The sequence below is a fragment of the Rhizophagus irregularis genome, chromosome 17 (assembly GCF_026210795.1).
Source record: "Rhizophagus irregularis chromosome 17, complete sequence".
Classification (NCBI taxonomy): domain Eukaryota; kingdom Fungi; phylum Glomeromycota; class Glomeromycetes; order Glomerales; family Glomeraceae; genus Rhizophagus; species Rhizophagus irregularis.
Genome location: NC_089445.1, coordinates 2,257,088 through 2,268,741, shown reverse-complemented (window position 1 = coordinate 2,268,741; position 11,654 = coordinate 2,257,088).

The window sequence follows — 11,654 nt, the reverse complement described above, 5'->3', positions numbered from 1 at the left end:
CCATTTGACATTTCTTTTGTTATGATGTTGCAAGAGTAAACAAACAATACATATTGTAGAACAATCAAATCCTGAAAGGTTATATTTTTAAGCTTAATGTAAACGTTATTCCTTAACTCATATTTAAAAATTTTCCTAAATTTTAATTTTTTAGAAATAATATATCTGATATATTTTAGTTTAATGTTACACAAAATCAATCCAATCAAAATCTGATTCATTGCTGCATCAACCCCCTTATGTTTTATGCTTTATGTTACACCAAAGGGGTTTGTTTGTTATCCTCCACCTCCGTCACAGTGAATTTCTCTCATATGTTCTTTAGTATTTATTTAAATGAATTATTTCGTACAATTTCACTTTTAAACAAAAAAATTTTATGAAATATAACTAATTTTCACTTGGAATAAAATTAATTTCTGGTCACGTAATAAATTAATTTTTATTTGTTTATCAAATACAATTATTTTAAAACTTTGCTGATTTTTTTTTTATTAAAACTTGGTGGAATAAAAAGATTTTAAAGATCTTATTAAAAATTAAGTTAAAGTAATATATTGATAAAATTTCAAAGTAAATGATTAAAATTATATATGTATATTATATATACATATTTTTTTTTAAATTTGGTTAACTTTGCGCAATTATAATATCATAATATCACCAATAATAAAACTACTGGAACTATAGCTTCTTACAGTAATCTCAATCAATATATGGTAGTAAGAACTTTTGCATATCCCGCTCTTACTATGTTAAATCTAGACAATATCTAATATGCTTTCTTATCTATCCACCATATAAAGCAAAAATGTGCTATATCTTTAATCCTACAACATTCTATATAGCAGATATTAACAGGAACAAGTGCAACAGTAGCGATTATTCAGATACCCTCAATACTAGAACGTCTTATTTGGTTCCACTTAAAGCTCACTATAGGCTATGATTGCTCATCTAAGCCTAGTACAATTGTTTATCTCCTAGTGGTATAATAAAGGACACTATAACCTTTTGTTGAAATATGCAACTGCACTGTATATACTAATTCACCATGATGCAATTCAATTAATAGTGACCATTGAACAGAAAGCTACTGAAAGTACAGAATCATCCTATATTTAAGAAGCCTACCTTAGCCTTTTAGAAATCACCAATTAGTTCATTAAACTCACTAAAAGAATTAAACTTCAGAGTTCAAACCTTATATACTCTCCAACCTACAAACAATCCAGTTAATCTAGAATCTATTAAAAGATCAACTGCTATAAAGATATTGCACCTAAGTCTTTATTATCTATAAGGATTATATAGCTACTAAAGATTCAGATAGTATATTGTAAAGTAACTACTAGGATAGAAATTCACTCTACTGGTATAGAAGTAACCATTTGGACAGAACAGTAGGCTTATCATAGCTTTAATCTTAGAATGAATAATACTGTTAAAATATGCAGCCAAATTATATATATTAATACATTATGATACAGTCTATACTAATCTTATAACTTCATTTTAATATATATAGTATGTACATACAGTGTAAAGCCAAGTAACTTTAAAGGAAAACTAAAAATAAATCGAAAAAAAATTATTTAATTATTATAAAAAAATTTAAGCCTGTTATTTGATAGAATATTACTATGTAATTATCAATTGGACAATTCAATTATAAAATCTATTATTTTAAAATCATCCAATTTAATATATATTCTATATTAAGTTGGTCATAATAAATTAGACCAGAATTAAGGTTTAATGATAATTCTAACCAGATTTTTCAATAAGCGAAATCATGTAACATAATCTTTAACCTATATCCTAAAATCCTTTTTGCTTAATTTTTAAATGTACAATATAAATATACTTAAAAAATAAAAAAACAGAAGTATTTATTAGAAAAATAAACTAAAGAAGATATTTTATTAGAGGATAATGAAATAATAAAGAATAATTAGTTAACAGATAGTGAACTAAAGGATATTATAAGAAGTTTAAAAAAACACTTAATGAACTCTTCCAAATAACTTTTGAAACAATATTAAAAACTGTTAAAAACTCTAATATTTTTTAAATAACTCAGCCTATTTTTCATACTGGAATTTTTTTGAAATATGATACTAGAAAAATAATCATTAAAATCATATAATCTATATATTAAATTATATGATATACATATAGTTAAAATTTGGTCACATTATTTGGCTTTAGATTGTATATATTATATATAATAAAATTTAATACAAATTCTATAATTAATTAGAATTAAACTTGCATCCTTATCTTAACCAGATTTTATAAGAGAATTTACAGACTAACCAATAAATTAAAGGTGATCAACTTTTTATATATTAAATTATAAAGTATTTTTAGTTAAAATTATTTCTTTTTACTAAAATTTAAATTATAATTTGTAGTAATAATTTAATATAAAAAAACAAAATTTTAAGAAATTGTAGCAAATATTAATAAACTAATAAAGATTTATATTATAAATTATAATAGATTTTATTTATATACTGTAACTATTAATAAAAAATATATAGTTTTTTACTATATTTTAAATTATTATTATAAAGTTTTATATTTTTTTAAACTAAATTATATTTAAATTGTTTAATAACTTATAAGTTATTTTAAAAAAGCTTAAATTTAATAATAAGTTTAACTTAAAAAATTTAAACTAATAATTAAAAAATTTAAACTAATTTATTAAAAAATTTAAAATAATCTAATTAGTATTAATATATTAGTTATATAAATTTACTGATTTAATTGGCTAATAATAATTTTTAAAAAAATTTTTTTGTTTTTTTAATTTTTAATTTATTATTTTTTTAAATAATTTTAATGCTTATCAAAAGTAAAATTTATTAAAGATAAAGTTTACCTATATCACATAATTTATATTTATTATATTAAAATTTAAATTTTTTTTATTTATAAAAAAACTAATAATTTTTTTAATAAAAGTATTTATATAAAATATATAATTTAAATATAACAATATATTATACAATAATTTAATAGTTAGTATTATTATTATAAAAAATGTAATAAACTTTACAAATATTAAATAATTTTTATATTGCTAAATAACTTTTAATTAATAAAGAAAGTTAATTTCATTTGACCAAAGTGGTGAAATTACAAAATGAAAAAAATTTTAAAAGTTAGTATTATTATGAAAATATAAATTTCTTTATATATAATATACATATACTTATAAATATTAATATACAAGTAATTTTAACCTTATTAAACAATTATTAATTAATTTAGAAAGTTAATTTCATTTAATCAAAATAATAAATTACATTTTAAAGTTGGTAAATAGAAAAAACAAATTCAAAAATTAGTACTATTACAACAAATTGTATATTTCTCTATATATATTATATTTATACTTATAAAAATTAATATATATATAGTTTTAACAGGGTTGATCACCCTTAGCATGGCTCATTGATTAGTTTATGAGCCCCTCTCATAAAGCCTGAGTATGATAAGGTCGCAGGTTCAATTCCGCTGATTACGGAAATAAAAAGAATTTTATTGCGAACGCTACTACCAATAGTGCAAAGGTACAGGGATTAGTGTAGACTGGACAGTGGCTGGACAGTGGCTGGACTGCATCATGGTGAATTAGTATATACCAGTCAGCGGTATTTATTTGTCGGGGTATCTAGTCCTTCAGCTATGAGGCCATTGGGAAGCCGATTGTCCTGTCTGGATGGTCATTGCTTGCATACTATCTGGGTGAGCTCTTGTCTTGGTGATCACTCTACAATACCATTAAGGGTATGATAAACTTTACTATGGGGGTTTATTATACTAGATGGTACTCATAGATAGTAAAGTCTCAAGTGCAATGTCTTAGCAGTAGTTCACTTTCTAATAGGTGTTAAGCTGATTGGAGACGTTTATAGGTTCACAGGTATATAAGATTCTAAGGTGAAATTCAATTCCTCAGTGAATTTGACGTACTGTTGGGTGATCTCTGGATAACTGAGTTGGTTACTTATAATAAAAGGGGTAATTCCAGTACCCTTAGCAGTTTACTGTTCTGGTAGTCACTGCTATTACTACCAGGGGACTTACAACTGTGATGGGCTGATATGATAATCGTGACCTGTAGTGGACTTTGAGTGAGACTGTATTAGTAGTTTTAGTATTGCAGTACTTCTAAGTTAACCATCATGAAAGGACTTCTAGATGTCTGCTCTAAAGCTCCAAATGGGTTGGTTTGGTCCAGATTATAGACAGTTTGGATTAGAGCTAAAATCTGTAAGAACCGAACCGAAAACCCAGTGGTTCAGTTTAGTTTAATCCAATTTTTATAAAAATGCGAAAAATTGAATAGCCATCCATCTAGTGATCGTACAAAGTCAAGCTATATATCATTGGATTCGTCTCGACAAGACACGTTGAATGGTGGTAGATCATGTCTCTAGCATCAATAGATCACACGTTAACCTACACTGGTAAAAAAATGGTCTATCCTACACATATTCTACACATATCTTACATATATCGAATACCAAAATGTAGAAAATAATACACAAATAATACACATATCATACACATATCGGGTACTTATATATATAGTATACCTATCAGGTACCTGATATATGTATGATATATATATTAGTACCCGATATGTGTATGATATGTGTATTATTTGTGTATGATTTTCTACATTTTAAGTACCCAATATGTGTAAGATATGTGTAGGATAAATCATTTTTTTACCAGTGCTATGCTAAATAATTTATCAATAATTGGAATTATTAAGTTATCTATCAATGCTAGAGACATGATCTTAGCGTCATTCAACGCGTCTCAGTGAGGCGAATCTAATGAATATAAATTCATCCATATACGACCACTGGATGGTGAGTAATGTCAAGTTTAACATTTTTTTAAAAATTTCAAGCGTTAAAAATTAAAAATTCCAATACATGAATTTATTCGTTGTCCAATGGTCGTACAAATATGAATTAGGATTCATTGGATTCGTCTCGATGAGACGAGTCGAATGGTGGTGAGATCATGTCTCTAGCATCAATAGATCGTAAATTAATTCACACTAAATGATTTATAAAAAATTGGCATTAGTAAGCTATCTATCGATACTAGAGACGTAATCTTACCACCATTCGACTCGTCTCATCGAGACGAATCTAATGAGTCCTAATTCATATTTGTACGACCATTGGACGACGAATAAATTCATGTATCAGAATTTTTAATTTTTAACGCTCAAAAATTTTAAAAAAATGCGAAACTTGACATTATTCGCCATCCAGTGGTCGTATATAGACGAGTTATATTCATTGGATTCGTCTCACTGAGACGCGTTGAATGATGCTAAGATCATGTCTCTAGCATCGATAGATAGCTTAATAATTCCAATTATTGATAAATCATTTAGCGTGGGTTAACGTGTGATTTATCGATGCTAGAGATATGATTTTACCACCATTTGACGCGTCTTATCGAGAAGAATCCAATGATATATAGCTTGACTTTGTACGTTCACTAGATGTGCGTCTATTTGATTTTTCGCATTTTTATAAAAAATTGGATTAAATTAAACTGAACCGCCAGTTTTTCAGTTCTAATACCTGAACCAAACTGAACTGAATTTTGAGCCAGTTTTGGATCTGTTTCCCAGTTTAGCCCGAACTGTTAGGAGCTTTAGTCTGTTCTGTTATATCTGCCATATATGGGTGGTTACTTATTCCTAATAAGCGCTAGTAGGTAACATTACTATTAGAAATCCTGCTACACTATGATCCATCTCTTTATAAGTATAAACTTGGGTCATCTTCTCAGCAGTGTGGTATATAGGGGATAGGAGAGGAATCTACTTATTTATAAGATAGGTTACCCTAGGCCTAAGATAAAAATCATATATAAAATGCTTTGCAGATCCTACTATAAAAGGAAATTTTATGTTATATTGTTATGATTTTTTTTCTTTTTAGCTAATCAACCAATAGAATATAAGAAAAAAGTAAGGTAAAAACTATTAGTAAAGGGCCAATTTTCTACAGTAACCTTTATTATAAGTAAGCGGAGTTCTGGTAGGAGGGATGTCCTATAAGAAATATGTACACAGAAAGGATACGTTGTAAACGGTCAAATATCAAGCACGAAAAAATGATAAAATTCAATCGCCAAATATAATTACCAAATATTAAGAACGAACAAATTAATTATGAATTGACGTAGATGGATAAATGATTAGCCGGAAAAGGATAAACATTTAGGAAGAGTAATGATCTACATGATGTAATATTTATCGAATGATTGACAAAGAACCAATAGAATAATTAGAGTCGATCAATTGCGACTTAGCAATCTTTAACAATAAGAACAATTAGAAAGAATAATTATAAGCCACAAAAGATAGATTATAAGCAAAACACATAAAGCGAATTAAAAGAACATATAAAATAATGTCAGAAAGATTAAAGAACATAAAATAATATAAAAGATAATATAAAAAGATAGTATAAAGATAGAACATAAAAGATAACATATTAAAAAGAACATATATAAAAAGATAGCATATTAAAAGATAGCGTATTTAAAATATAGATAGCATATTAGAACGATAGTTCAAAGATAATATGTAAAAAGAACATAAAAGATAGTATATAGATAGAATAGAAAGTAGCATAAAAATTGTATAAATAGAGAGCGGAATTCAAAGTAATTCCAGAGTTCTCATCCACAGAACTCAATAAAAATATAAGTTTCATTTAATTATTTGTTAGTAAAGTTTAATGTTAATTAAAGGTAATAGGTTCGCCCTAAACTTTAATTAATGTTTGCTTAATTAATTTTAATTGAATAGAATGAAAATTTTAAGATGAATTAAATATACATTTTTGAAAAGTAATAATTCGTAGCGAGAGCAGGACCCCGAAATATATATGTAGAGGTCAGGTCCAGAAGTGGTCCAAAATACGCATTCTTTCAGGGCCGGAATTACGATAATTTTAGCCATTATCTAAATTAGGAAATATTATTTTGGCTGGGATTATCCATAAAAGGAATGATCTACATGATTTTTTTGACTCATTATACGCAAACTCTGACCTGACCCTTTTATGTATATTTCGGGGTCCTGCGAGAGCTATCGAAGTTTGAAATTAAAGGTAAAAGTGGATATAATTTGGGGAAAATTTAGAGAAGTTAAATTTTATTTTATATCGCTTGATGTTTTATATTACTAACGCTATTTATGTTGTGAACCAAGAATGTTGTTGTTGCATGTTTTTGTATGTTTGTTCATTGATTATGTTGTTTGATAATTATGCTGTTGATTATTTGTTTGTTCGTTTATTTGTTCGTTCGTTCGATTATTCGTTCGTTTGACCATGAGAATGCCCATTCGATGTGGCAACTCTGTAAATTGATGACAGAGGGAATTTGGGGGATCTCAACGTTTTGTATACATTTTATGTACGTTTCTATAGATTCCGTATACAAATTCCGTATATTTAATAAGCAATTTATTTTTGAACATTTTTTAAAAAAACTAATGTATACGGAAAAAATTAATCAAGCGGAATGTATACGGAATTTTTAAACTTAATATTTTTAGAAGATAATTTTACAAAGGTATTTGATCAAAATCTCGACAGTCATTTGCACGACTAACACAAGATCGATAACAAAATCTCAACAATCCAAAATCTCAGCAATTCAAAATTCCGACAAGTCATTATATCGACAATTTTGTGATGTATGTTTCTAATAAAATAATTTTTGCAATATATAATATTTAGTTTAAATGTATTATAATTTTGTCAGGATTTTGACTTGTCAAGATATTGGATTGTCGAGATTTTGTTGTCGATCTTGTATCAGTTGCTCAAATGATTTTCAAGATTTCGTACCAAAACCTTTTACAAAAATCCCGTATCATAACACGAGATCACATGATTGTTTATTGATTTATTATGATACGTTTTTTGTTTTTTATATAAACCCTTAGTCCCTTACTTTGATGAGTTTGATCTTCCAATCTTCCTTTCTGTCTTTCCTTTCCTTTCTCTTGTCTTATTTTTGTTATTTTTTCTAAAATTTTCTTCTTTCTTCATCACCCCCCTTTTAAAAAAAAAAGTTTTTTTTCGTCACTCTCCCTTAAAAAAAAATTTTTATGATTTTATTCTTTTATTCCCACTCTTTTTTTTTATAAAAAAAATTTTCTTCTTTCTATTTCTATTTCCTCTTTATAAAAAATTTTTTATTTTTCTAACTTTGACGTCTTCCCTTTAAAATAAAATTTTTTTAACTTTCCTAACTTCATTATTTCTCTTTTTAAAAAAATATTTTTTTTAATTTATTTTTTATTTATTCCCTTTTCTTTTTTTATTTCATAGGCCAGCAGATTTTTTTTTGTGAGAAGATTCAGTTTTCTTTTTTCTTTTTTGTAGATCAGTTTAGGAATCCTTTCCTTTTTGTAGGATGGTTCAGGATTTTTTCTTTTTTTGGGTCAGTTCAAATTTTCTTTTTTTTTTTGTAAGTTTGGTTCAGATTCTTTTCTTTTATAAGTTATTACAGTTTTGTTGCTTCAGAGTCTTCTTTTTTTGTAGGTCAGTTTTGGATTTATTTTGTTGTTTTAGTTTCTTTTTCATCAGACACTTCATAATTCTTTTCTTTTATGTAGGTCAGACATTCTGAAGTTTTCTTTCTTTTTTTGTAGGAATGCTAACCTTTGGTGATTTGGATAATTGCAGATACTATATGAGGGGTTTTGTTTCCAATTAAGTTAGACGTTCTTATGTTTCTTTTTTTTTGTTTTTTTAGGAACTTATAAATAATTTTGGTTGCAATAAGTGGTTTTAATAAGGAGGGAATTTTCATAATATATTTGTATTTTATTTTTTATTTAATTTAATAAAGTAAAATTAGATTTATGAAAATACAATTATAGTAAACTGTAATACAAATAGTAAATTCAGTGACCAAATCGTATAAATTTCGTGATAAAATCAGTGATCAAATCATGTAAATTCCATATGAATCCCGTGCAAATTCCATATCCAAACCATATTTTTAGTGATACGGAATTGTGCATTTTTCCGTATCCTATTATAATACGTTATTTCTAAAGAAAAAAATCATATGAAAACTTTATAAAAAACGTATCCAATTTTTTTATAGGAATAAACATCTAGTTACTTCTAATATAGAGTAGGTTGCTTGATTATTATGCTCAATAATAGAAATGCCTTATTATCACAACCTTAGTTGTTAGTACTTTCTCCACGTAGCTTTAGTGTGCTCGATTATGAGATGTCTTCTAAAACATAAAAATATATATATATATATATATAGTTTTAACCTTACTGAATATTTTTCAATTAATTTAGTTGATTTTATTTAACTAAAGTAGTAAAATTATGCTTTAAAGTTAATAAATAGAAAAAAGAAAAATTTGAAAGTTAGTACTAGAGTTTGGAACTGGATGTACCATCCGGTTTTAAATCCAGTTTTACCTGTTTTTTAATGATTCAGTTTAATTCAGATTTATATTATAAAAACTGGTTTGCATTTAAAACGAATGCAACCAGATGTCCAAACCGATTTGATATTAATGAAAATTTATGCTTAATATATCCAATCATTTTTATATAGATTTTAAAAATTAAATTAGCAAATTTGCAAATTTTACAAATAATATGTATATTTAATGGAAAAAATAATGAAAAATAAAAATTTAATTATTAAATCATTTTACCATATAAATACAATTATTTTTTGCAAATAACTGAATGAATGATTTTAAGTGCTGATTATTTGCGCAACAAAAATATCACTTTATTATTTAATAAGAGGCGTGCTAGAAATCACCTGATTTCGCTCAATTAGAGACCTGACCCTCACCCTCCAGGTGATCACTATTTGATTAATTAGAAATTTGATTGGCTAAAAAAAAAATTGTAGACAATTGTAAAATGAAACCGATTGTCTTAATTAAATAAATTATAAAAAATTTTTATCTGATCTGATTGTCATTTCTTTCTTTGAAAAATGCAAAGTTTTTTAAAACTGCCAAAATTTAATAAAACCTTCTTTTATAATGAACCCTAAGATAAATATCAAGAATTTTGTAATGCATATGCGTATTATAAACAAGCGGTACATTGTAATTCAAAACCAAATCGTCAAAAATTATTGCAAGAATGTATAACTGCTTGGAAAGAAGTTAGAAAACAGGATATTTCTTTTATTGAAAATAAAATTCATGAATATTATAACACTATAACTCCTACTATTCATTCTTATCAAAATTTTTTTTTATCACATCGTACTCCTACTGCTACTGCTACTCCTACTACTCAAAAATACACTTCCATTCCGCAAAATATTACTACTCCAAGACCGATTGTTAATGAGTTTATTGATACTACAATTAGAGCTCCAAATTTGACCCGACGGATCAGGTGACCCGATGGGTTAACCCGAAAAATTCAGGTCAGGTAGTAGATTTAATGACCCGACCTCGGGTCGGGTCAGTCACAGTCGGGTACCTGACCCGACCCATTGACCCGACATATTTCGGTCAAAAATAAGACGTTTCAGCATTTTATATATATAAAAAAATGCCAAACTGACCTGAATCTGACGTTTTTCATTAAAAATAATTACAAAAATGTCTTTTTTTATTAAAAACATCGGGTTCGATTAAAGAAACAAAAAAAAATGTTTCTTTATTAAAAAATGTCGGGTTTGACGTTTTTTCATTAAAAGAAACAAAAAAAGTTTCTTTAATTAAAAAACGTTGAACCGACAAAAAAATTTTTTATTAAAAAAGCGTTTAATTAAAAAAACTTTAACCCGACGTTTTAAAAATTAAAACAAAGCGTTTGAACCTCCCGACATTTTTTATTAAAAGTTTGGAAACAAAAGAAAACGTTTCTTTAATTAAAACCTCGAACCTGACGTTTTTTATTAAAAGAAACAAAAGAAAACGTTTCTTTAATTAAAAAACCTCGAACCTGACATTTTTTATTAAAAGAAACAAAAAAAAATTGTTTCTTTAATTTAAAAACGTCAGGTCCGACATTTTTCATTAGAAGAAACAAAAAAAAAGACGTTTTGGCGTAATAAAAAGTGCTGAAACGTTTTTTTGACCTAAAATATATCAGGTCAATGGGTCGGGTCGGGTATCTGAACTGACCTGTGATATTCGGGTCAGGCCACCAAATTCATGACTTGCCTTGGGTCAGGTCAAGTCAATTACCCGACCCGACCCGACCCATTCGGAGCTCTAATTACAATAATACAAACTAATACTAGACCACAACAAAACGCGGCTAATAAAATTAATTCAGCCATAAAAAACATATCAGAATGTCAACAAATGGTAAAAATTACCACAGATGAATCATTAAAAGTTACGTTAAAAACTAAAATAATTGAAGAACAAAATACTCTATTAGAACAACGTGTATTATTAAGTAAATTGAAACGACATGCTGAAGCTCAATCAAAATTAAGAACAAAAAAAAAAATATTAGAAGAAGGAGTTGTTGAACAATATAATACTCTGGGAAGACCATCTGCAACTATGAAAGATCCAGAATTATGGGATAAGATTCATGATAGTGTTGAATTTGGAGCTGCCTATG